This window comes from Parasteatoda tepidariorum, chromosome 9 (assembly GCF_982258835.1).
Source record: "Parasteatoda tepidariorum strain Cologne lab strain chromosome 9, Ptep-v5.0, whole genome shotgun sequence".
NCBI lineage: Eukaryota > Metazoa > Arthropoda > Arachnida > Araneae > Theridiidae > Parasteatoda > Parasteatoda tepidariorum.
In genome coordinates this window covers 96780360-96803348 of record NC_141763.1, presented here as the reverse complement: position 1 = coordinate 96803348, position 22989 = coordinate 96780360, and the positions used below count along the sequence as shown (strand labels likewise).

The 22989-nt window shown below is 35.3% G+C and overlaps 29 non-coding genes across 29 annotated transcripts in view; all 29 read right to left on the bottom strand.

Moving 5' to 3' along the window:
* The window catches only part of TRNAL-CAA (transfer RNA leucine (anticodon CAA)), a 119-nt gene extending 38 nt beyond the window's left edge, over positions 1–81 (bottom strand). The window contains exons 1-2 of the tRNA in view: positions 44–81; positions 1–8 (exon numbers count right to left, since the gene is read on the bottom strand). The exon at positions 1–8 is cut by the window's left edge and continues 38 nt beyond it. This is a non-coding gene — a tRNA (tRNA-Leu). The remainder of the gene's footprint in view (positions 9–43) is intronic.
* A 255-nt stretch (positions 82–336) lies between these two features.
* On the bottom strand, positions 337–455 carry TRNAL-CAA (transfer RNA leucine (anticodon CAA)). The gene is made up of 2 exons: positions 418–455; positions 337–382 (listed from the first exon to the last, which is right to left on the bottom strand). It is a non-coding gene; the product is annotated as a tRNA-Leu (tRNA).
* A 255-nt stretch (positions 456–710) lies between these two features.
* Positions 711–829, bottom strand: TRNAL-CAA (transfer RNA leucine (anticodon CAA)). Its single transcript has 2 exons — positions 792–829; positions 711–756 (listed from the first exon to the last, which is right to left on the bottom strand). It is a non-coding gene; the product is annotated as a tRNA-Leu (tRNA).
* Positions 830–1458: 629 nt separating this feature from the next.
* Positions 1459–1577, bottom strand: TRNAL-CAA (transfer RNA leucine (anticodon CAA)). The gene is made up of 2 exons: positions 1540–1577; positions 1459–1504 (listed from the first exon to the last, which is right to left on the bottom strand). It is a non-coding gene; the product is annotated as a tRNA-Leu (tRNA).
* A 1377-nt stretch (positions 1578–2954) lies between these two features.
* On the bottom strand, positions 2955–3073 carry TRNAL-CAA (transfer RNA leucine (anticodon CAA)). The gene is made up of 2 exons: positions 3036–3073; positions 2955–3000 (listed from the first exon to the last, which is right to left on the bottom strand). It is a non-coding gene; the product is annotated as a tRNA-Leu (tRNA).
* Positions 3074–3328: 255 nt separating this feature from the next.
* On the bottom strand, positions 3329–3447 carry TRNAL-CAA (transfer RNA leucine (anticodon CAA)). Its single transcript has 2 exons — positions 3410–3447; positions 3329–3374 (listed from the first exon to the last, which is right to left on the bottom strand). It is a non-coding gene; the product is annotated as a tRNA-Leu (tRNA).
* A 629-nt stretch (positions 3448–4076) lies between these two features.
* Positions 4077–4195, bottom strand: TRNAL-CAA (transfer RNA leucine (anticodon CAA)). Its single transcript has 2 exons — positions 4158–4195; positions 4077–4122 (listed from the first exon to the last, which is right to left on the bottom strand). It is a non-coding gene; the product is annotated as a tRNA-Leu (tRNA).
* A 255-nt stretch (positions 4196–4450) lies between these two features.
* On the bottom strand, positions 4451–4569 carry TRNAL-CAA (transfer RNA leucine (anticodon CAA)). Its single transcript has 2 exons — positions 4532–4569; positions 4451–4496 (listed from the first exon to the last, which is right to left on the bottom strand). It is a non-coding gene; the product is annotated as a tRNA-Leu (tRNA).
* A 1377-nt stretch (positions 4570–5946) lies between these two features.
* On the bottom strand, positions 5947–6065 carry TRNAL-CAA (transfer RNA leucine (anticodon CAA)). Its single transcript has 2 exons — positions 6028–6065; positions 5947–5992 (listed from the first exon to the last, which is right to left on the bottom strand). It is a non-coding gene; the product is annotated as a tRNA-Leu (tRNA).
* A 629-nt stretch (positions 6066–6694) lies between these two features.
* Positions 6695–6813, bottom strand: TRNAL-CAA (transfer RNA leucine (anticodon CAA)). Its single transcript has 2 exons — positions 6776–6813; positions 6695–6740 (listed from the first exon to the last, which is right to left on the bottom strand). It is a non-coding gene; the product is annotated as a tRNA-Leu (tRNA).
* Positions 6814–8686: 1873 nt separating this feature from the next.
* TRNAL-CAA (transfer RNA leucine (anticodon CAA)) lies at positions 8687–8805 on the bottom strand. The gene is made up of 2 exons: positions 8768–8805; positions 8687–8732 (listed from the first exon to the last, which is right to left on the bottom strand). It is a non-coding gene; the product is annotated as a tRNA-Leu (tRNA).
* Positions 8806–9060: 255 nt separating this feature from the next.
* On the bottom strand, positions 9061–9179 carry TRNAL-CAA (transfer RNA leucine (anticodon CAA)). The gene is made up of 2 exons: positions 9142–9179; positions 9061–9106 (listed from the first exon to the last, which is right to left on the bottom strand). It is a non-coding gene; the product is annotated as a tRNA-Leu (tRNA).
* A 255-nt stretch (positions 9180–9434) lies between these two features.
* TRNAL-CAA (transfer RNA leucine (anticodon CAA)) lies at positions 9435–9553 on the bottom strand. Its single transcript has 2 exons — positions 9516–9553; positions 9435–9480 (listed from the first exon to the last, which is right to left on the bottom strand). It is a non-coding gene; the product is annotated as a tRNA-Leu (tRNA).
* Positions 9554–10182: 629 nt separating this feature from the next.
* Positions 10183–10301, bottom strand: TRNAL-CAA (transfer RNA leucine (anticodon CAA)). Its single transcript has 2 exons — positions 10264–10301; positions 10183–10228 (listed from the first exon to the last, which is right to left on the bottom strand). It is a non-coding gene; the product is annotated as a tRNA-Leu (tRNA).
* A 1377-nt stretch (positions 10302–11678) lies between these two features.
* TRNAL-CAA (transfer RNA leucine (anticodon CAA)) lies at positions 11679–11797 on the bottom strand. The gene is made up of 2 exons: positions 11760–11797; positions 11679–11724 (listed from the first exon to the last, which is right to left on the bottom strand). It is a non-coding gene; the product is annotated as a tRNA-Leu (tRNA).
* A 629-nt stretch (positions 11798–12426) lies between these two features.
* TRNAL-CAA (transfer RNA leucine (anticodon CAA)) lies at positions 12427–12545 on the bottom strand. Its single transcript has 2 exons — positions 12508–12545; positions 12427–12472 (listed from the first exon to the last, which is right to left on the bottom strand). It is a non-coding gene; the product is annotated as a tRNA-Leu (tRNA).
* A 629-nt stretch (positions 12546–13174) lies between these two features.
* On the bottom strand, positions 13175–13293 carry TRNAL-CAA (transfer RNA leucine (anticodon CAA)). The gene is made up of 2 exons: positions 13256–13293; positions 13175–13220 (listed from the first exon to the last, which is right to left on the bottom strand). It is a non-coding gene; the product is annotated as a tRNA-Leu (tRNA).
* A 1004-nt stretch (positions 13294–14297) lies between these two features.
* Positions 14298–14416, bottom strand: TRNAL-CAA (transfer RNA leucine (anticodon CAA)). Its single transcript has 2 exons — positions 14379–14416; positions 14298–14343 (listed from the first exon to the last, which is right to left on the bottom strand). It is a non-coding gene; the product is annotated as a tRNA-Leu (tRNA).
* Positions 14417–14671: 255 nt separating this feature from the next.
* TRNAL-CAA (transfer RNA leucine (anticodon CAA)) lies at positions 14672–14790 on the bottom strand. The gene is made up of 2 exons: positions 14753–14790; positions 14672–14717 (listed from the first exon to the last, which is right to left on the bottom strand). It is a non-coding gene; the product is annotated as a tRNA-Leu (tRNA).
* A 255-nt stretch (positions 14791–15045) lies between these two features.
* Positions 15046–15164, bottom strand: TRNAL-CAA (transfer RNA leucine (anticodon CAA)). The gene is made up of 2 exons: positions 15127–15164; positions 15046–15091 (listed from the first exon to the last, which is right to left on the bottom strand). It is a non-coding gene; the product is annotated as a tRNA-Leu (tRNA).
* Positions 15165–15419: 255 nt separating this feature from the next.
* Positions 15420–15538, bottom strand: TRNAL-CAA (transfer RNA leucine (anticodon CAA)). The gene is made up of 2 exons: positions 15501–15538; positions 15420–15465 (listed from the first exon to the last, which is right to left on the bottom strand). It is a non-coding gene; the product is annotated as a tRNA-Leu (tRNA).
* A 255-nt stretch (positions 15539–15793) lies between these two features.
* Positions 15794–15912, bottom strand: TRNAL-CAA (transfer RNA leucine (anticodon CAA)). The gene is made up of 2 exons: positions 15875–15912; positions 15794–15839 (listed from the first exon to the last, which is right to left on the bottom strand). It is a non-coding gene; the product is annotated as a tRNA-Leu (tRNA).
* Positions 15913–16542: 630 nt separating this feature from the next.
* TRNAL-CAA (transfer RNA leucine (anticodon CAA)) lies at positions 16543–16661 on the bottom strand. The gene is made up of 2 exons: positions 16624–16661; positions 16543–16588 (listed from the first exon to the last, which is right to left on the bottom strand). It is a non-coding gene; the product is annotated as a tRNA-Leu (tRNA).
* A 255-nt stretch (positions 16662–16916) lies between these two features.
* Positions 16917–17035, bottom strand: TRNAL-CAA (transfer RNA leucine (anticodon CAA)). The gene is made up of 2 exons: positions 16998–17035; positions 16917–16962 (listed from the first exon to the last, which is right to left on the bottom strand). It is a non-coding gene; the product is annotated as a tRNA-Leu (tRNA).
* A 255-nt stretch (positions 17036–17290) lies between these two features.
* Positions 17291–17409, bottom strand: TRNAL-CAA (transfer RNA leucine (anticodon CAA)). Its single transcript has 2 exons — positions 17372–17409; positions 17291–17336 (listed from the first exon to the last, which is right to left on the bottom strand). It is a non-coding gene; the product is annotated as a tRNA-Leu (tRNA).
* Positions 17410–17664: 255 nt separating this feature from the next.
* TRNAL-CAA (transfer RNA leucine (anticodon CAA)) lies at positions 17665–17783 on the bottom strand. The gene is made up of 2 exons: positions 17746–17783; positions 17665–17710 (listed from the first exon to the last, which is right to left on the bottom strand). It is a non-coding gene; the product is annotated as a tRNA-Leu (tRNA).
* A 255-nt stretch (positions 17784–18038) lies between these two features.
* Positions 18039–18157, bottom strand: TRNAL-CAA (transfer RNA leucine (anticodon CAA)). Its single transcript has 2 exons — positions 18120–18157; positions 18039–18084 (listed from the first exon to the last, which is right to left on the bottom strand). It is a non-coding gene; the product is annotated as a tRNA-Leu (tRNA).
* Positions 18158–19160: 1003 nt separating this feature from the next.
* Positions 19161–19279, bottom strand: TRNAL-CAA (transfer RNA leucine (anticodon CAA)). The gene is made up of 2 exons: positions 19242–19279; positions 19161–19206 (listed from the first exon to the last, which is right to left on the bottom strand). It is a non-coding gene; the product is annotated as a tRNA-Leu (tRNA).
* A 2874-nt stretch (positions 19280–22153) lies between these two features.
* Positions 22154–22272, bottom strand: TRNAL-CAA (transfer RNA leucine (anticodon CAA)). Its single transcript has 2 exons — positions 22235–22272; positions 22154–22199 (listed from the first exon to the last, which is right to left on the bottom strand). It is a non-coding gene; the product is annotated as a tRNA-Leu (tRNA).
* Positions 22273–22989: the final 717 nt, after the last annotated feature.

The window sequence follows — 22989 nt, the reverse complement described above, 5'->3', positions numbered from 1 at the left end:
GACCAGAACACTCAACACTCTGATAACAGAGCAAGGAACACTCCTTGAGTCTGGCGCCTTTGACCGCTCGGCCATCCTGACACGAACGTAACTGATATTTTTTTAATATTGAATAGAAAATGCATTGATCTTTTGAGATTATTCACGGTTTCTTAGCGATTCAAATTTTCTTTAGTTAAACAACGTGCAAAATAGCATTATCCAAACATTTTTCATTTAATATTTTTATTATGAATTATAAAATTAAAACTCGTTTTGAACCGAACACCCTCAATGATAGATTGAAATTTTTAAACCTCCTATGTGAGAAATGCGAATATGTGTAAAAAATGTGCCAGTCAGAAGTGGGATTCGAACCCACGCCCACATTCGTGGACCAGAACACTCAACACTCTGATAACAGAGCAAGGAACACTCCTTGAGTCTGGCGCCTTTGACCGCTCGGCCATCCTGACACGAACGTAACTGATATTTTTTTAATATTGAATAGAAAATGCATTGATCTTTTGAGATTATTCACGGTTTCTTAGCGATTCAAATTTTCTTTAGTTAAACAACGTGCAAAATATCATTATCCAAACATTTTTCATTTAATATTTTTATTATGAATTATAAAATTAAAACTCGTTTTGAACCGAACACCCTCAATGATAGATTGAAATTTTTAAACCTCCTATGTGAGAAATGCGAATATGTGTAAAAAATGTGCCAGTCAGAAGTGGGATTCGAACCCACGACCACATTCGTGGACCAGAACACTCAACACTCTGATAACAGAGCAAGGAACACTCCTTGAGTCTGGCGCCTTAGACCGCTCGGCCATCCTGACACGAACGTAACTGATATTTTTTTAATATTGAATAGAAAATGCATTGATCTTTTGAGATTATTCACGGTTTCTTAGCGATTCAAATTTTCTTTAGTTAAACAACGTGCAAAATATCATTATTCAAACATTTTTCATTTAATATTTTTATTATGAATTATAAAATTAAAACTCGTTTTGAACCGAACACCCTCAATGATTGATTGAAATTTTTAAACCTCCTATGTGAGAAATGCGAATATGTGTAAAAAATGTGCCAGTCAGAAGTGGGATTCGAACCCACGCCCAAATTCGTGGACCAGAACACTCAACACTCTGATAACAGAGCAAGGAACACTCCTTGAGTCTGTCGCCTTAGACCGCTCGGCCATCCTGACACGAACGTAACTGATATTTTTTTAATATTGAATAGAAAATGCATTGATCTTTTGAGATTATTCACGGTTTCTTAGCGATTCAAATTTACTTTAGTTAAACAACGTTCAAAATATCATTATCCAAACATTTTTCATTTAATATTTTTATTACGAATTATAAATTTAAAGCTCGTTTTGAACCGAACACCCTCAATGATTGATTGAAATTTTTAAACCTTCTATGTTTGAAATGCGAATAAGTGTAAAAAATGTGCCAGTCAGAAGTGGGATTCGAACCCACGCCCACATTCGTGGACCAGAACACTCAACACTCTGATAACAGAGCAAGGAACACTCCTTGAGTCTGGCGCCTTAGACCGCTCGGCCATCCTGACACGAACGTAACTGATATTTTTTTAATATTGAATAGAAAATGCATTGATCTTTTGAGATTATTCACGGTTTCTTAGCGATTCAAATTTACTTTAGTTAAACAACGTTCAAAATATCATTATCCAAACATTTTTCATTTAATATTTTTATTACGAATTATAAATTTAAAGCTCGTTTTGAACCGAACACCCTCAATGATAGATTGAAATTTTTAAACCTCCTATGTGAGAAATGCGAATATGTGTAAAAAATGTGCCAGTCAGAAGTGGGATTCGAACCCACGCCCACATTCGTGGACCAGAACACTCAACACTCTGATAACAGAGCAAGGAACACTCCTTGAGTCTGGCGCCTTAGACCGCTCGGCCATCCTGATACGAACGTAACTGATATTTTTTTAATATTGAATAGAAAATGCATTGATCTTTTGAGATTATTCACGGTTTCTTAGCGATTCAAATTTTCCTTAGTTAAACAACGTGCAAAATATCATTATTCAAACATTTTTCATTTAATATTTTTATTATGAAATATAAAATTAAAACTCGTTTTGAACCGAACACCCTCAATGATTGATTGAAATTTTTAAACCTCCTATGTGAGAAATGCGAATATGTGTAAAAAATGTGCCAGTCAGAAGTGGGATTCGGACCCACGCCCACATTCGTGGACCAGAACACTCAACACTCTGATAACAGAGCAAGGAACACTCCTTGAGTCTGGCGCCTTAGACCGCTCGGCCATCCTTTCACGAACGTAACTGATATGTTTTTAATATTGAATAGAAAATGCATTGATCTTTTGAGATTATTCACGGTTTCTTAGCGATTCAAATTTTCTTTAGTTAAACAACGTGCAAAATATCATTATCCAAACATTTTTCATTTAATATTTTTATTATGAATTATAAAATTAAAACTCGTTTTGAACCGAACACCCTCAATGATAGATTGAAATTTTTAAACCTCCTATGTGAGAAATGCGAATATGTGTAAAAAATGTGCCAGTCAGAAGTGGGATTCGAACACACGCCCACATTCGTGGACCAGAACACTCAACACTCTGATAACAGAGCAAGGAACACTCCTTGAGTCTGGCGCCTTTGACCGCTCGGCCATCCTGACACGAACGTAACTGATATTTTTTTAATATTGAATAGAAAATGCATTGATCTTTTGAGATTATTCACGGTTTCTTAGCGATTCAAATTTTCTTTAGTTAAACAACGTGCAAAATAGCATTATCCAAACATTTTTCATTTAATATTTTTATTATGAATTATAAAATTAAAACTCGTTTTGAACCGAACACCCTCAATGATAGATTGAAATTTTTAAACCTCCTATGTGAGAAATGCGAATATGTGTAAAAAATGTGCCAGTCAGAAGTGGGATTCGAACCCACGCCCACATTCGTGGACCAGAACACTCAACACTCTGATAACAGAGCAAGGAACACTCCTTGAGTCTGGCGCCTTTGACCGCTCGGCCATCCTGACACGAACGTAACTGATATTTTTTTAATATTGAATAGAAAATGCATTGATCTTTTGAGATTATTCACGGTTTCTTAGCGATTCAAATTTTCTTTAGTTAAACAACGTGCAAAATATCATTATCCAAACATTTTTCATTTAATATTTTTATTATGAATTATAAAAGTAAAACTCGTTTTGAACCGAACACCCTCAATGATAGATTGAAATTTTTAAACCTCCTATGTGAGAAATGCGAATATGTGTAAAAAATGTGCCAGTCAGAAGTGGGATTCGAACCCACGACCACATTCGTGGACCAGAACACTCAACACTCTGATAACAGAGCAAGGAACACTCCTTGAGTCTGGCGCCTTAGACCGCTCGGCCATCCTGACACGAACGTAACTGATATTTTTTTAATATTGAATAGAAAATGCATTGATCTTTTGAGATTATTCACGGTTTCTTAGCGATTCAAATTTTCTTTAGTTAAACAACGTGCAAAATATCATTATTCAAACATTTTTCATTTAATATTTTTATTATGAATTATAAAATTAAAACTCGTTTTGAACCGAACACCCTCAATGATTGATTGAAATTTTTAAACCTCCTATGTGAGAAATGCGAATATGTGTAAAAAATGTGCCAGTCAGAAGTGGGATTCGAACCCACGCCCAAATTCGTGGACCAGAACACTCAACACTCTGATAACAGAGCAAGGAGCACTCCTTGAGTCTGTCGCCTTAGACCGCTCGGCCATCCTGACACGAACGTAACTGATATTTTTTTAATATTGAATAGAAAATGCATTGATCTTTTGAGATTATTCACGGTTTCTTAGCGATTCAAATTTTCTTTAGTTAAACAACGTGCAAAATATCATTATCCAAACATTTTTCATTTAATATTTTTATTATGAATTATAAAAGTAAAACTCGTTTTGAACCGAACACCCTCAATGATAGATTGAAATTTTTAAACCTTCTATGTTAGAAATGCGAATATGTGTAAAAAATGCGCCAGTCAGAAGTGGGATTCGAACCCACGCCCACATTCGTGGACCAGAACACTCAACACTCTGATAACAGAGCAAGGAGCACTCCTTGAGTCTGGCGCCTTAGACCGCTCGGCCATCCTGACACGAACGTAACTGATATTTTTTTAATATTGAATAGAAACTGCATTGATCATTTGAGATTATTCACGGCTTCTTAGCGATTCAAATTTTCTTTAGTTAAACAACGTGCAAAATATCATTATCCAAACATTTTTCATTTAATATTTTTATTATGAATTATAAAAGTAAAACTCATTTTGAACCGATCACCCTCAGTGATAGATTAAAATTTTTAAACCTTCTATGTTTGAAATGCGAATATGTGTGAAAAATGTGCCAGTCAGAAGTGGGATTCGAACCCACGCCCACTTTCGTGGACCAGAACACTCAACACTCTGATAACAGAGCAAGGAACACTCCTTGAGTCTGGCGCCTTAGACCGCTCGGCCATCCTGACACGAACGTAGCTGATATTTTTTTAATATTGAATAGAAAATGCATTGATCTTTTGAGATTATTCACGGTTTCTTAGCGATTCAAATTTACTTTAGTTAAACAACGTTCAAAATATCATTATCCAAACATTTTTCATTTAATATTTTTATAATGAATTATAAAAGTAAAACTCGTTTTGAACCGAACTCCCTCAATGATAGATTGAAATTTTTAAACCTTCTATGTTAGAAATGCGAATAAGTGTAAAAAATGTGCCAGTCTGAAGTGGGATTCGAACCCATGCCCACATTCGTGGACCAGAACACTCAACACTCTGATATCATAGCAAGGAACACTCCTTGAGTCTGGCGCCTTAGACCGCTCGGCCATCCTGACACGAACGTAACTGATATTTTTTTAATATTGAATAGAAAATGCATTGATCTTTTGAGATTATTCACGGTTTCTTAGCGATTCAAATTTACTTTAGTTAAACAACGTTCAAAATATAATTATCCAAACATTTTTCATTTAATATTTTTATTACGAATTATAAATTTAAAGCTCGTTTTGAACCGAACACCCTCAATGATAGATTGAAATTTTTAAACCTCCTATGTGAGAAATGCGAATATGTGTAAAAAATGTGCCAGTCAGAAGTGGGATTCGAACCCACGCCCACATTCGTGGACCAGAACACTCAACACTCTGATAACAGAGCAAGGAACACTCCTTGAGTCTGGCGCCTTAGACCGCTCGGCCATCCTGATACGAACGTAACTGATATTTTTTTAATATTGAATAGAAAATGCATTGATCTTTTGAGATTATTCACGGTTTCTTAGCGATTCAAATTTTCCTTAGTTAAACAACGTGCAAAATATCATTATTCAAACATTTTTCATTTAATATTTTTATTATGAAATATAAAATTAAAACTCGTTTTGAACCGAACACCCTCAATGATTGATTGAAATTTTTAAACCTCCTATGTGAGAAATGCGAATATGTGTAAAAAATGTGCCAGTCAGAAGTGGGATTCGGACCCACGCCCACATTCGTGGACCAGAACACTCAACACTCTGATAACAGAGCAAGGAACACTCCTTGAGTCTGGCGCCTTAGACCGCTCGGCCATCCTTTCACGAACGTAACTGATATGTTTTTAATATTGAATAGAAAATGCATTGATCTTTTGAGATTATTCACGGTTTCTTAGCGATTCAAATTTTCTTTAGTTAAACAACGTGCAAAATATCATTATCCAAACATTTTTCATTTAATATTTTTATTATGAATTATAAAATTAAAACTCGTTTTGAACCGAACACCCTCAATGATAGATTGAAATTTTTAAACCTCCTATGTGAGAAATGCGAATATGTGTAAAAAATGTGCCAGTCAGAAGTGGGATTCGAACCCACGCCCACATTCGTGGACCAGAACACTCAACACTCTGATAACAGAGCAAGGAACACTCCTTGAGTCTGGCGCCTTAGACCGCTCGGCCATCCTGACACGAACGTAACTGATATTTTTTTAATATTGAATAGAAAATGCATTGATCTTTTGAGATTATTCACGGTTTCTTAGCGATTCAAATTTTCTTTAGTTAAACAACCTGCAAAATATCATTATTCAAACATTTTTCATTTAATATTTTTATTATGAATTATAAAATTAAAACTCGTTTTGAACCGAACACCCTCAATGATTGATTGAAATTTTTAAACCTCCTATGTGAGAAATGCGAATATGTGTAAAAAATGTGCCAGTCAGAAGTGGGATTCGAACCCACGCCCAAATTCGTGGACCAGAACACTCAACACTCTGATAACAGAGCAAGGAACACTCCTTGAGTCTGTCGCCTTAGACCGCTCGGCCATCCTGACACGAACGTAACTGATATTTTTTTAATATTGAATAGAAAATGCATTGATCTTTTGAGATTATTCACGGTTTCTTAGCGATTCAAATTTTCTTTAGTTAAACAACGTGCAAAATATCATTATCCAAACATTTTTCATTTAATATTTTTATTATGAATTATAAAATTAAAACTCGTTTTGGACCGAACACCCTCAATGATAGATTGAAATTTTTAAACCTCCTATGTGAGAAATGCGAATATGTGTAAAAAATGTGCCAGTCAGAAGTGGGATTCGAACCCACGCCCACATTCGTGGACCAGAACACTCAACACTCTGATAACAGAGCAAGGAACACTCCTTGAGTCTGGCGCCTTAGACCGCTCGGCCATCCTGACACGAACGTAACTGATATTTTTTTAATATTGAATAGAAAATGCATTGATGTTTTGAGATTATTCACGGTTTCTTAGCGATTCAAATTTTCTTTAGTTAAACAACGTGCAAAATAGCATTATCCAAACATTTTTCATTTAATATTTTTATTATGAATTATAAAATTAAAACTCGTTTTGAACCGAACACCCTCAATGATAGATTGAAATTTTTAAACCTCCTATGTGAGAAATGCGAATATGTGTAAAAAATGTGCCAGTCAGAAGTGGGATTCGAACCCACGCCCAAATTCGTGGACCAGAACACTCAACACTCTGATAACAGAGCAAGGAACACTCCTTGAGTCTGGCGCCTTAGACCGCTCGGCCATCCTGACACGAACGTAACTGATATTTTTTTAATATTGAATAGAAAATGCATTGATCTTTTGAGATTATTCACGGTTTCTTAGCGATTCAAATTTTCTTTAGTTAAACAACGTGCAAAATATCATTATTCAAACATTTTTCATTTAATATTTTTATTATGAATTATAAAATTAAAACTCGTTTTGAACCGAACACCCTCAATGATTGATTGAAATTTTTAAACCTCCTATGTGAGAAATGCGAATATGTGTAAAAAATGTGCCAGTCAGAAGTGGGATTCGAACCCACGCCCAAATTCGTGGACCAGAACACTCAACACTCTGATAACAGAGCAAGGAACACTCCTTGAGTCTGTCGCCTTAGACCGCTCGGCCATCCTGACACGAACGTAACTGATATTTTTTTAATATTGAATAGAAAATGCATTGATCTTTTGAGATTATTCACGGTTTCTTAGCGATTCAAATTTTCTTTAGTTAAACAACGTGCAAAATATCATTATCCAAACATTTTTCATTTAATATTTTTATTATGAATTATAAAATTAAAACTCGTTTTGGACCGAACACCCTCAATGATAGATTGAAATTTTTAAACCTCCTATGTGAGAAATGCGAATATGTGTAAAAAATGTGCCAGTCAGAAGTGGGATTCAAACCCACGCCCACATTCGTGGACCAGAACACTCAACACTCTGATAGCAGAGCAAGGAACACTCCTAGAGTCTGGCGCCTTAGACCGCTCGGCCATCCTGACACGAACGTAACTGATATTTTTTTAATATTGAATAGAAAATGCATTGATCTTTTGAGATTATTCACGGTTTCTTAGCGATTCAAATTTTCCTTAGTTAAACAACGTGCAAAATATCATTATTCAAACATTTTTCATTTAATATTTTTATTATGAAATATAAAATTAAAACTCGTTTTGAACCGAACACCCTCAATGATTGATTGAAATTTTTAAACCTCCTATGTGAGAAATGCGAATATGTGTAAAAAATGTGCCAGTCAGAAGTGGGATTCGAACCCACGCCCACATTCGTGGACCAGAACACTCAACACTCTGATAACAGAGCAAGGAACACTCCTTGAGTCTGGCTCCTCAAGGTCAGAAGTGGGATTCGTGCCAGTCAGAAGTGGGATTCGAACCCACGCCCACATTCGTGGAGCAGAACACTCAACACTCTGATAACAGAGCAAGGAACATTCCTTGAGTCTGGCGCCTTAGACCGCTCGGCCATCCTGACACGAACGTAACTGATATTTTTTTAATATTGAATAGAAAATGCATTGATCTTTTGAGATTATTCACGGTTTCTTAGCGATTCAAATTTTCTTTAGTTAAACAACGTGCAAAATAGCATTATCCAAACATTTTTCATTTAATATTTTTATTATGAATTATAAAATTAAAACTCGTTTTGAACCGAACACCCTCAATGATAGATTGAAATTTTTAAACCTCCTATGTGAGAAATGCGAATATGTGTAAAAAATGTGCCAGTCAGAAGTGGGATTCGAACCCACGCCCACATTCGTGGACCAGAACACTCAACACTCTGATAACAGAGCAAGGAACACTCCTTGAGTCTGGCGCCTTTGACCGCTCGGCCATCCTGACACGAACGTAACTGATATTTTTTTAATATTGAATAGAAAATGCATTGATCTTTTGAGATTATTCACGGTTTCTTAGCGATTAAAATTTTCTTTAGTTAAACAACGTGCAAAATAACATTATCCAAACATTTTTCATTTAATATTTTTATTATGAATTATAAAATTAAAACTCGTTTTGAACCGAACACCCTCAATGATAGATTGAAATTTTTAAACCTCCTATGTGAGAAATGCGAATATGTGTAAAAAATGTGCCAGTCAGAAGTGGGATTCGAACCCACGCCCACATTCGTGGACCAGAACACTCAACACTCTGATAACAGAGCAAGGAACACTCCTTGAGTCTGGCGCCTTTGACCGCTCGGCCATCCTGACACGAACGTAACTGATATTTTTTTAATATTGAATAGAAAATGCATTGATCTTTTGAGATTATTCACGGTTTCTTAGCGATTCAAATTTTCTTTAGTTAAACAACGTGCAAAATATCATTATCCAAACATTTTTCATTTAATATTTTTATTATGAATTATAAAATTAAAACTCGTTTTGAACCGAACACCCTCAATGATAGATTGAAATTTTTAAACCTCCTATGTGAGAAATGCGAATATGTGTAAAAAATGTGCCAGTCAGAAGTGGGATTCGAACCCACGACCACATTCGTGGACCAGAACACTCAACACTCTGATAACAGAGCAAGGAACACTCCTTGAGTCTGGCGCCTTAGACCGCTCGGCCATCCTGACACGAACGTAACTGATATTTTTTTAATATTGAATAGAAAATGCATTGATCTTTTGAGATTATTCACGGTTTCTTAGCGATTCAAATTTTCTTTAGTTAAACAACGTGCAAAATATCATTATTCAAACATTTTTCATTTAATATTTTTATTATGAATTATAAAATTAAAACTCGTTTTGAACCGAACACCCTCAATGATTGATTGAAATTTTTAAACCTCCTATGTGAGAAATGCGAATATGTGTAAAAAATGTGCCAGTCAGAAGTGGGATTCAAACCCACGCCCAAATTCGTGGACCAGAACACTCAACACTCTGATAACAGAGCAAGGAACACTCCTTGAGTCTGTCGCCTTAGACCGCTCGGCCATCCTGACACGAACGTAACTGATATTTTTTTAATATTGAATAGAAAATGCATTGATCTTTTGAGATTATTCACGGTTTCTTAGCGATTCAAATTTTCTTTAGTTAAACAACGTGCAAAATATCATTATCCAAACATTTTTCATTTAATATTTTTATTATGAATTATAAAATTAAAACTCGTTTTGGACCGAACACCCTCAATGATAGATTGAAATTTTTAAACCTCCTATGTGAGAAATGCGAATATGTGTAAAAAATGTGCCAGTCAGAAGTGGGATTCGAACCCACGCCCACATTCGTGGACCAGAACACTCAACACTCTGATAGCAGAGCAAGGAACACTCCTTGAGTCTGGCGCCTTAGACCGCTCGGCCATCCTGACACGAACGTAACTGATATTTTTTTAATATTGAATAGAAAATGCATTGATCTTTTGAGATTATTCACGGTTTCTTAGCGATTCAAATTTTCCTTAGTTAAACAACGTGCAAAATATCATTATTCAAACATTTTTCATTTAATATTTTTATTATGAAATATAAAATTAAAACTCGTTTTGAACCGAACACCCTCAATGATTGATTGAAATTTTTAAACCTCCTATGTGAGAAATGCGAATATGTGTAAAAAATGTGCCAGTCAGAAGTGGGATTCGAACCAACGCCCACATTCGTGGACCAGAACACTCAACACTCTGATAACAGAGCAAGGAACACTCCTTGAGTCTGGCGCCTTAGACCGCTCGGCCATCCTGACACGAACGTAACTGATATTTTTTTAATATTGAATAGAAAATGCATTGATCTTTTGAGATTATTCACGGTTTCTTAGCGATTCAAATTTTCTTTAGTTAAACAACGTGCAAAATAGCATTATCCAAACATTTTTCATTTAATATTTTTATTATGAATTATAAAATTAAAACTCGTTTTGAACCGAACACCCTCAATGATTGATTGAAATTTTTAAACCTCCTATGTGAGAAATGCGAATATGTGTAAAAAATGTGCCAGTCAGAAGTGGGATTCGACCCCACGCCCACATTCGTGGACCAGAACACTCAACACTCTCAAAACAGAGCAAGGAACACTCCTTGAGTCTGGCGCCTTAGACCGCTCGGCCATCCTGACACGAACGTAACTGATATTTTTTTAATATTGAATAGAAAATGCATTGATCTTTTGAGATTATTCACGGCTTCTTAGCGATTCAAATTTTCTTTAGTTAAACAACGTGCAAAATATCATTATCCAAACATTTTTCATTTAATATTTTTATTATGAATTATAAAATTAAAACTCGTTTTGAACCGAACACCCTCAATGATAGATTGAAATTTTTAAACCTCCTATGTGAGAAATGCGAATATGTGTAAAAAATGTGCCAGTCAGAAGAGGGATTCGAACCCACGCCCACATTCGTGGACCAGAACACTCAACACTCTGATAACAGAGCAAGGAACACTCCTTGAGTCTGGCGCCTTAGACCGCTCGGCCATCCTGATACGAACGTAACTGATATTTTTTTAATATTGAATAGAAAATGCATTGATCTTTTGAGATTATTCACGGTTTCTTAGCGATTCAAATTTTCCTTAGTTAAACAACGTGCAAAATATCATTATTCAAACATTTTTCATTTAATATTTTTATTATGAAATATAAAATTAAAACTCGTTTTGAACCGAACACCCTCAATGATTGATTGAAATTTTTAAACCTCCTATGTGAGAAATGTGAATATGTGTAAAAAATGTGCCAGTCAGAAGTGGGATTCGAACCCACGCCCACATTCGTGGACCAGAACACTCAACACTCTGATAACAGAGCAAGGAACACTCCTTGAGTCTGGCGCCTTAGACCGCTCGGCCATCCTGACACGAACGTAACTGATATTTTTTTAATATTGAATAGAAAATGCATTGATCTTTTGAGATTATTCACGGTTTCTTAGCGATTCAAATTTTCTTTAGTTAAACAACGTGCAAAATAGCATTATCCAAACATTTTTCATTTAATATTTTTATTATGAATTATAAAATTAAAACTCGTTTTGAACCGAACACCCTCAATGATAGATTGAAATTTTTAAACCTCCTATGTGAGAAATGCGAATATGTGTAAAAAATGTGCCAGTCAGAAGTGGGATTCGAACCCACGCCCACATTCGTGGACCAGAACACTCAACACTCTGATAACAGAGCAAGGAACACTCCTTGAGTCTGGCGCCTTAGACCGCTCGGCCATCCTGATACGAACGTAACTGATATTTTTTTAATATTGAATAGAAAATGCATTGATCTTTTGAGATTATTCACGCTTTCTTAGCGATTCAAATTTTCCTTAGTTAAACAACGTGCAAAATATCATTATTCAAACATTTTTCATTTAATATTTTTATTATGAAATATAAAATTAAAACTCGTTTTGAACCGAACACCCTCAAAGATTGATTGAAATTTTTAAACCTCCTATGTGAGAAATGCGAATATGTGTAAAAAATGTGCCAGTCAGAAGTGGGATTCGAACCCACGCCCACATTCGTGGACCAGAACACTCAACACTCTGATAACAGAGCAAGGAACACTCCTTGAGTCTGGCGCCTTAGACCGCTCGGCCATCCTGACACGAACGTAACTGATATTTTTTTAATATTGAATAGAAAATGCATTGATCTTTTGAGATTATTCACGGTTTCTTAGCGATTCAAATTTTCTTTAGTTAAACAACGTGCAAAATATCATTATTCAAACATTTTTCATTTAATATTTTTATTATGAATTATAAAATTAAAACTCGTTTTGAACCGAACACCCTCAATGATTGATTGAAATTTTTAAACCTCCTATGTGAGAAATGCGAATATGTGTAAAAAATGTGCCAGTCAGAAGTGGGATTCGAACCCACGCCCACATTCGTGGACCAGAACACTCAACACTCTGATAACAGAGCAAGGAACACTCCTTGAGTCTGTCGCCTTAGACCGCTCGGCCATCCTGACACGAACGTAACTGATATTTTTTTAATATTGAATAGAAAATGCATTGATCTTTTGAGATTATTCACGGTTTCTTAGCGATTCAAATTTTCTTTAGTTAAACAACGTGCAAAATATCATTATCCAAACATTTTTCATTTAATATTTTTATTATGAATTATAAAATTAAAACTCGTTTTGGACCGAACACCCTCAATGATAGATTGAAATTTTTAAACCTCCTATGTGAGAAATGCGAATATGTGTAAAAAATGTGCCAGTCAGAAGTGGGATTCGAACCCACGCCCACATTCGTGGACCAGAACACTCAACACTCTGATAGCAGAGCAAGGAACACTCCTTGAGTCTGGCGCCTTAGACCGCTCGGCCATCCTGACACGAACGTAACTGATATTTTTTTAATATTGAATAGAAAATGCATTGATCTTTTGAGATTACTCACGGTTTCTTAGCGATTCAAATTTTCTTTAGTTAAACAACGGGCAAAATATCATTATCCCAACATTTTTCATTTTATATTTTTATTATGAATTATAAAATTAAAACTCGTTTTGGACCGAACACCCTCAATGATAGATTGAAATTTTTAAACCTCCTATGTGAGAAATGCGAATATGTGTAAAAAATGTGCCAGTCAGAAGTGGGATTCGAACACACGCACACATTCGTGGACCAGAACACTCAACACTCTGATAACAGAGCAAGGTACACTCCTTGAGTCTGGCGCCTTAGACCGCTCGGCCATCCTGACACGAACTTAACTGATATTTTTTTAATATTGAATAGAAAATGCATTGATCTTTTTAGATTATTCACGGTTTCTTAGCGATTCAAATTTTCTTTAGTTAAACAACGTGCAAAATATCATTATCCAAACATTTTTCATTTAATATTTTTATTATGAATTATAAAATTAAAACTCGTTTTGAACCGAACACCCTCAATGATAGATTGAAATTTTTAAACCTCCTATGTGAGAAATGCGAATATGTGTAAAAAATGTGCCAGTCAGAAGTGGGATTCGAACCCACGCCCACATTCGTGGACCTGAACACTCAACACTCTGATAACAGAGCAAGGAACACTCCTTGAGTCTGGCGCCTTAGACCGCTCGGCCATCCTGACACGAACGTAACTGATATTTTTTTAATATTGAATAGAAAATGCATTGATCTTTTGAGATTATTCACGGTTTCTTAGCGATTCAAATTTTCTTTAGTTAAACAACGTGCAAAATATCATTATCCAAACATTTTTCATTTAATATTTTTATTATGAATTATAAAATTAAAACTCGTTTTGAACCGAACACCCTCAATGATAGATTGAAATTTTTTAAACCTCCTATGTGAGAAATGCGAATATGTGTAAAAAATGTGCCAGTCAGAAGTGGGATTCGAACCCACGCCCACATTCGTGGACCAGAACACTCAACACTCTGATAACAGAGCAAGGAACACTCCTTGAGTCTGGCGCCTTAGACCGCTCGGCCATCCTGACACGAACGTAACTGATATTTTTTTAATATTGAATAGAAAATGCATTGATCTTTTGAGATTATTCACGGTTTCTTAGCGATTCAAATTTTCTTTAGTTAAACAACGTGCAAAATATCATTATTCAAACATTTTTCATTAAATATTTTTATTATGAATTATAAAATTAAAACTCGTTTTGAACCGAACACCCTCAATGATTGATTGAAATTTTTAAACCTCCTATGTGAGATATGCGAATATGTGTAAAAAATGTGCCAGTCAGAAGTGGGATTCGAACCCACGCCCACATTCGTGGACCAGAACACTCAACACTCTGATAACAGAGCAAGGAACACTCCTTGAGTCTGGCGCCTTAGACCGCTCGGCCATCCTGACACGAACGTAACTGATATTTTTTTAATATTGAATAGAAAATGCATTGATCTTTTGAGATTATTCACGGTTTCTTAGCGATTCAAATTTTCTTTAGTTAAACAACGTGCAAAATATCATTATCCAAACATTTTTCATTTAATATTTTTATTATGAATTATAAAATTAAAACTCGTTTTGAACCGAACACCCTCAATGATAGATTGAAATTTTTAAACCTCCTATGTGAGAAATGCGAATATGTGTAAAAAATGTGCCAGTCAGAAGTGGGATTCGAACCCACGCCCACATTCGTGGACCAGAACACTCAACACTCTGATAACAGAGCAAGGAACACTCCTTGAGTCTGGCGCCTTAGACCGCTCGGCCATCCTGACACGAACGTAACTGATATTTTTTTAATATTGAATAGAAAATGCATTGATCTTTTGAGATTATTCACGGTTTCTTAGCGATTCAAATTTTCTTTAGTTAAACAACGTGCAAAATATCATTATCCAAACATTTTTCATTTAATATTTTTATTATGAATTATAAAATTAAAACTCGTTTTGAACCGAACACCCTCAATGATTGATTGAAATTTTTAAACCTCCTATGTGAGATATGCGAATATGTGTAAAAAATGTGCCAGTCAGAAGTGGGATTCGAACCCACGCCCACATTCGTGGACCAGAACACTCAACACTCTGATAACAGAGCAAGGAACACTCCTTGAGTCTGGCGCCTTAGACCGCTCGGCCATCCTGACACGAACGTAACTGATATTTTTTTAATATTGAATAGAAAATGCATTGATCTTTTGAGATTATTCACGGTTTCTTAGCGATTCAAATTTTCTTTAGTTAAACAACGTGCAAAATATCATTATCCAAACATTTTTCATTTAATATTTTTATTATGAATTATAAAATTAAAACTCGTTTTGAACCGAACACCCTCAATGATAGATTGAAATTTTTAAACCTCCTATGTGAGAAATGCGAATATGTGTAAAAAATGTGCCAGTCAGAAGTGGGATTCGAACCCACGCCCACATTCGTGGACCAGAACACTCAACACTCTGATAACAGAGCAAGGTACACTCCTTGAGTCTGGCGCCTTAGACCGCTCGGCCATCCTGACACGAACTTAACTGATATTTTTTTAATATTGAATAGAAAATGCATTGATCTTTTTAGATTATTCACGGTTTCTTAGCGATTCAAATTTTCTTTAGTTAAACAACGTGCAAAATATCATTATCCAAACATTTTTCATTTAATATTTTTATTATGAATTATAAAATTAAAACTCGTTTTGAACCGAACACCCTCAATGATAGATTGAAATTTTTAAACCTCCTATGTGAGAAATGCGAATATGTGTAAAAAATGTGCCAGTCAGAAGTGGGATTCGAACCCACGCCCACATTCGTGGACCTGAACACTCAACACTCTGATAACAGAGCAAGGAACACTCCTTGAGTCTGGCGCCTTAGACCGCTCGGCCATCCTGACACGAACGTAACTGATATTTTTTTAATATTGAATAGAAAATGCATTGATCTTTTGAGATTATTCACGGTTTCTTAGCGATTCAAATTTTCTTTAGTTAAACAACGTGCAAAATATCATTATCCAAACATTTTTCATTTAATATTTTTATTATGAATTATAAAATTAAAACTCGTTTTGAACCGAACACCCTCAATGATAGATTGAAATTTTTTAAACCTCCTATGTGAGAAATGCGAATATGTGTAAAAAATGTGCCAGTCAGAAGTGGGATTCGAACCCACGCCCACATTCGTGGACCAGAACACTCAACACTCTGATAACAGAGCAAGGAACACTCCTTGAGTCTGGCGCCTTAGACCGCTCGGCCATCCTGACACGAACGTAACTGATATTTTTTTAATATTGAATAGAAAATGCATTGATCTTTTGAGATTATTCACGGTTTCTTAGCGATTCAAATTTTCTTTAGTTAAACAACGTGCAAAATATCATTATTCAAACATTTTTCATTAAATATTTTTATTATGAATTATAAAATTAAAACTCGTTTTGAACCGAACACCCTCAATGATTGATTGAAATTTTTAAACCTCCTATGTGAGATATGCGAATATGTGTAAAAAATGTGCCAGTCAGAAGTGGGATTCGAACCCACGCCCACATTCGTGGACCAGAACACTCAACACTCTGATAACAGAGCAAGGAACACTCCTTGAGTCTGGCGCCTTAGACCGCTCGGCCATCCTGACACGAACGTAACTGATATTTTTTTAATATTGAATAGAAAATGCATTGATCTTTTGAGATTATTCACGGTTTCTTAGCGATTCAAATTTTCTTTAGTTAAACAACGTGCAAAATATCATTATCCAAACATTTTTCATTTAATATTTTTATTATGAATTATAAAATTAAAACTCGTTTTGAACCGAACACCCTCAATGATAGATTGAAATTTTTAAACCTCCTATGTGAGAAATGCGAATATGTGTAAAAAATGTGCCAGTCAGAAGTGGGATTCGAACCCACGCCCACATTCGTGGACCAGAACACTCAACACTCTGATAACAGAGCAAGGAACACTCCTTGAGTCTGGCGCCTTAGACCGCTCGGCCATCCTGACACGAACGTAACTGATATTTTTTTAATATTGAATAGAAAATGCATTGATCTTTTGAGATTATTCACGGTTTCTTAGCGATTCAAATTTTCTTTAGTTAAACAACGTGCAAAATATCATTATCCAAACATTTTTCATTTAATATTTTTATTATGAATTATAAAATTAAAACTCGTTTTGAACCGAACACCCTCAATGATTGATTGAAATTTTTAAACCTCCTATGTGAGATATGCGAATATGTGTAAAAAATGTGCCAGTCAGAAGTGGGATTCGAACCCACGCCCACATTCGTGGACCAGAACACTCAACACTCTGATAACAGAGCAAGGAACACTCCTTGAGTCTGGCGCCTTAGACCGCTCGGCCATCCTGACACGAACGTAACTGATATTTTTTTAATATTGAATAGAAAATGCATTGATCTTTTGAGATTATTCACGGTTTCTTAGCGATTCAAATTTTCTTTAGTTAAACAACGTGCAAAATATCATTATCCAAACATTTTTCATTTAATATTTTTATTATGAATTATAAAATTAAAACTCGTTTTGAACCGAACACCCTCAATGATAGATTGAAATTTTTAAACCTCCTATGTGAGAAATGCGAATATGTGTAAAAAATGTGCCAGTCAGAAGTGGGATTCGAACCCACGCCCACATTCGTGGACCAGAACACTCAACACTCTGATAACAGAGCAAGGAACACTCCTTGAGTCTGGCGCCTTAGACCGCTCGGCCATCCTGACACGAACGTAACTGATATTTTTTTAATATTGAATAGAAAATGCATTGATCTTTTGAGATTATTCACGGTTTCTTAGCGATTCAAATTTTCTTTAGTTAAACAACGTGCAAAATATCATTATCCAAACATTTTTCATTTAATATTTTTATTATGAATTATAAAATTAAAACTCGTTTTGGACCGAACACCCTCAATGATAGATTGAAATTTTTAAACCTCCTATGTGAGAAATGCGAATATGTGTAAAAAATGTGCCAGTCAGAAGTGGGATTCGAACACACGCACACATTCGTGGACCAGAACACTCAACACTCTGATAACAGAGCAAGGTACACTCCTTGAGTCTGGCGCCTTAGACCGCTCGGCCATCCTGACACGAACTTAACTGATATTTTTTTAATATTGAATAGAAAATGCATTGATCTTTTTAGATTATTCACGGTTTCTTAGCGATTCAAATTTTCTTTAGTTAAACAACGTGCAAAATATCATTATCCAAACATTTTTCATTTAATATTTTTATTATGAATTATAAAATTAAAACTCGTTTTGAACCGAACACCCTCAATGATAGATTGAAATTTTTAAACCTCCTATGTGAGAAATGCGAATATGTGTAAAAAATGTGCCAGTCAGAAGTGGGATTCGAACCCACGCCCACATTCGTGGACCTGAACACTCAACACTCTGATAACAGAGCAAGGAACACTCCTTGAGTCTGGCGCCTTAGACCGCTCGGCCATCCTGACACGAACGTAACTGATATTTTTTTAATATTGAATAGAAAATGCATTGATCTTTTGAGATTATTCACGGTTTCTTAGCGATTCAAATTTTCTTTAGTTAAACAACGTGCAAAATATCATTATCCAAACATTTTTCATTTAATATTTTTATTATGAATTATAAAATTAAAACTCGTTTTGAACCGAACACCCTCAATGATAGATTGAAATTTTTAAACCTCCTATGTGAGAAATGCGAATATGTGTAAAAAATGTGCCAGTCAGAAGTGGGATTCGAACCCACGCCCACATTCGTGGACCAGAACACTCAACACTCTGATAACAGAGCAAGGAACACTCCTTGAGTCTGGCGCCTTAGACCGCTCGGCCATCCTGACACGAACGTAACTGATATTTTTTTAATATTGAATAGAAAATGCATTGATCTTTTGAGATTATTCACGGTTTCTTAGCGATTCAAATTTTCTTTAGTTAAACAACGTGCAAAATATCATTATCCAAACATTTTTCATTTAATATTTTTATTATGAATTATAAAATTAAAACTCGTTTTGGACCGAACACCCTCAATGATAGATTGAAATTTTTAAACCTCCTATGTGAGAAATGCGAATATGTGTAAAAAATGTGCCAGTCAGAAGTGGGATTCGAACACACGCACACATTCGTGGACCAGAACACTCAACACTCTGATAACAGAGCAAGGTACACTCCTTGAGTCTGGCGCCTTAGACCGCTCGGCCATCCTGACACGAACTTAACTGATATTTTTTTAATATTGAATAGAAAATGCATTGATCTTTTTAGATTATTCACGGTTTCTTAGCGATTCAAATTTTCTTTAGTTAAACAACGTGCAAAATATCATTATCCAAACATTTTTCATTTAATATTTTTATTATGAATTATAAAATTAAAACTCGTTTTGAACCGAACACCCTCAATGATAGATTGAAATTTTTAAACCTCCTATGTGAGAAATGCGAATATGTGTAAAAAATGTGCCAGTCAGAAGTGGGATTCGAACCCACGCCCACATTCGTGGACCAGAACACTCAACACTCTGATAACAGAGCAAGGAACACTCCTTGAGTCTGGCGCCTTAGACCGCTCGGCCTTCCTGACACGAACGTAACTGATATTTTTTTAATATTGAATAGAAAATGCATTGATCTTTTGAGATTATTCACGGTTTCTTAGCGATTCAAATTTTCTTTAGTTAAACAACGTGCAAAATATCATTATCCAAACATTTTTCATTTAATATTTTTATTATGAATTATAAAATTAAAACTCGTTTTGGACCGAACACCCTCAATGATAGATTGAAATTTTTAAACCTCCTATGTGAGAAATGCGAATATGTGTAAAAAATGTGCCAGTCAGAAGTGGGATTCGAACACACGCACACATTCGTGGACCAGAACACTCAACACTCTGATAACAGAGCAAGGTACACTCCTTGAGTCTGGCGCCTTAGACCGCTCGGCCATCCTGACACGAACTTAACTGATATTTTTTTAATATTGAATAGAAAATGCATTGATCTTTTTAGATTATTCACGGTTTCTTAGCGATTCAAATTTTCTTTAGTTAAACAACGTGCAAAATATCATTATCCAAACATTTTTCATTTAATATTTTTATTATGAATTATAAAATTAAAACTCGTTTTGAACCGAACACCCTCAATGATAGATTGAAATTTTTAAACCTCCTATGTGAGAAATGCGAATATGTGTAAAAAATGTGCCAGTCAGAAGTGGGATTCGAACCCACGCCCACATTCGTGGACATGAACACTCAACACTCTGATAACAGAGCAAGGAACACTCCTTGAGTCTGGCGCCTTAGACCGCTCGGCCATCCTGACACGAACGTAACTGATATTTTTTTAATATTGAATAGAAAATGCATTGATCTTTTGAGATTATTCACGGTTTCTTAGCGATTCAAATTTTCTTTAGTTAAACAACGTGCAAAATATCATTATCCAAACATTTTTCATTTAATATTTTTATTATGAATTATAAAATTAAAACTCGTTTTGAACCGAACACCCTCAATGATAGATTGAAATTTTTAAACCTCCTATGTGAGAAATGCGAATATGTGTAAAAAAATGTGCCAGTCAGAAGTGGGATTCGAACCCACGCCCACATTCGTGGACCAGAACACTCAACACTCTGATAACAGAGCAAGGAACACTCCTTGAGTCTGGCGCCGTAGACCGCTCGGCCATCCTGACACGAACGTAACTGATATTTTTTTAATATTGAATAGAAAATGCATTAATCTTTTGAGATTATTCACGGTTTCTTAGCGATTCAAATTTTCTTTAGTTAAACAACGTGCAAAATATCATTTTCCAAACATTTTTCATTTAATATTTTTATTACGAATTATAAAATTAAAACTCGTTTTGGACCGAACACCCTCAATGATAGATTGAAATTTTTAAACCTCCTATGTGAGAAATGCGAATATGTGTAAAAAATGTGCCAGTCAGAAGTGGGATTCGAACCCACGCACACATTCGTGGACCAGAACACTCAACACTCTGATAACAGAGCAAGGTACACTCCTTGAGTCTGGCGCCTTAGACCGCTCGGCCATCCTGACACGAACTTAACTGATATTTTTTTAATATTGAATAGAAAATGCATTGATCTTTTTAGATTATTCACGGTTTCTTAGCGATTCAAATTTTCTTTAGTTAAACAACGTGCAAAATATCATTATCCAAACATTTTTCATTTAATATTTTTATTATGAATTATAAAATTAAAACTCGTTTTGAACCGAACACCCTCAATGATAGATTGAAATTTTTAAACCTCCTATGTGAGAAATGCGAATATGTGTAAAAAATGTGCCAGTCAGAAGTGGGATTCGAACCCACGCCCACATTCGTGGACCTGAACACTCAACACTCTGATAACAGAGCAAGGAACACTCCTTGAGTCTGGCGCCTTAGACCGCTCGGCCATCCTGATACGAACGTAACTGATATTTTTTTAATATTGAATAGAAAATGCATTGATCTTTTGAGATTATTCACGGTTTCTTAGCGATTCAAATTTTCTTTAGTTAAACAACGTGCAAAATATCATTATCCAAACATTTTTCATTTAATATTTTTATTATGAATTATAAAATTAAAACTCGTTTTGAACCGAACACCCTCAATGATAGATTGAAATTTTTAAACCTCCTATGTGAGAAATGCGAATATGTGTAAAAAATGTGCCAGTCAGAAGTGGGATTCGAACCCACGCCCACATTCGTGGACCAGAACACTCAACACTCTGATAACAGAGCAAGGAACACTCCTTGAGTCTGGCGCCTTAGACCGCTCGGCCATCCTGACACGAACGTAACTGATATTTTTTTAATATTGAATAGAAAATGCATTGATCTTTTGAGATTATTCACGGTTTCTTAGCGATTCAAATTTTCTTTAGTTAAACAACGTGCAAAATATCATTATCCAAACATTTTTCATTTAATATTTTTATTATGAATTATAAAATTAAAACTCGTTTTGGACCGAACACCCTCAATGATAGATTGAAATTTTTAAACCTCCTATGTGAGAAATGCGAATATGTGTAAAAAATGTGCCATTCAGAAGTGGGATTCGAACGCACGCACACATTCGTGGACCAGAACACTCAACACTCTGATAACAGAGCAAGGTACACTCCTTGAGTCTGGCGCCTTAGACCGCTCGGCCATCCTGACACGAACTTAACTGATATATTTTTAATATTGAATAGAAAATGCATTGATCTTTTTAGATTATTCACGGTTTCTTAGCGATTCAAATTTTCTTTAGTTAAACAACGTGCAAAATATCATTATCCAAACATTTTTTATTTAATATTTTTATTATGAATTATAAAATTAAAACTCGTTTTGAACCGAACACCCTCAATGATAGATTGAAATTTTTAAACCTCCTATGTGAGAAATGCGAATATGTGTAAAAAATGTGCCAGTCAGAAGTGGGATTCGAACCCACGCCCACATTCGTGGACCTGAACACTCAACACTCTGATAACAGAGCAAGGAACACTCCTTGAGT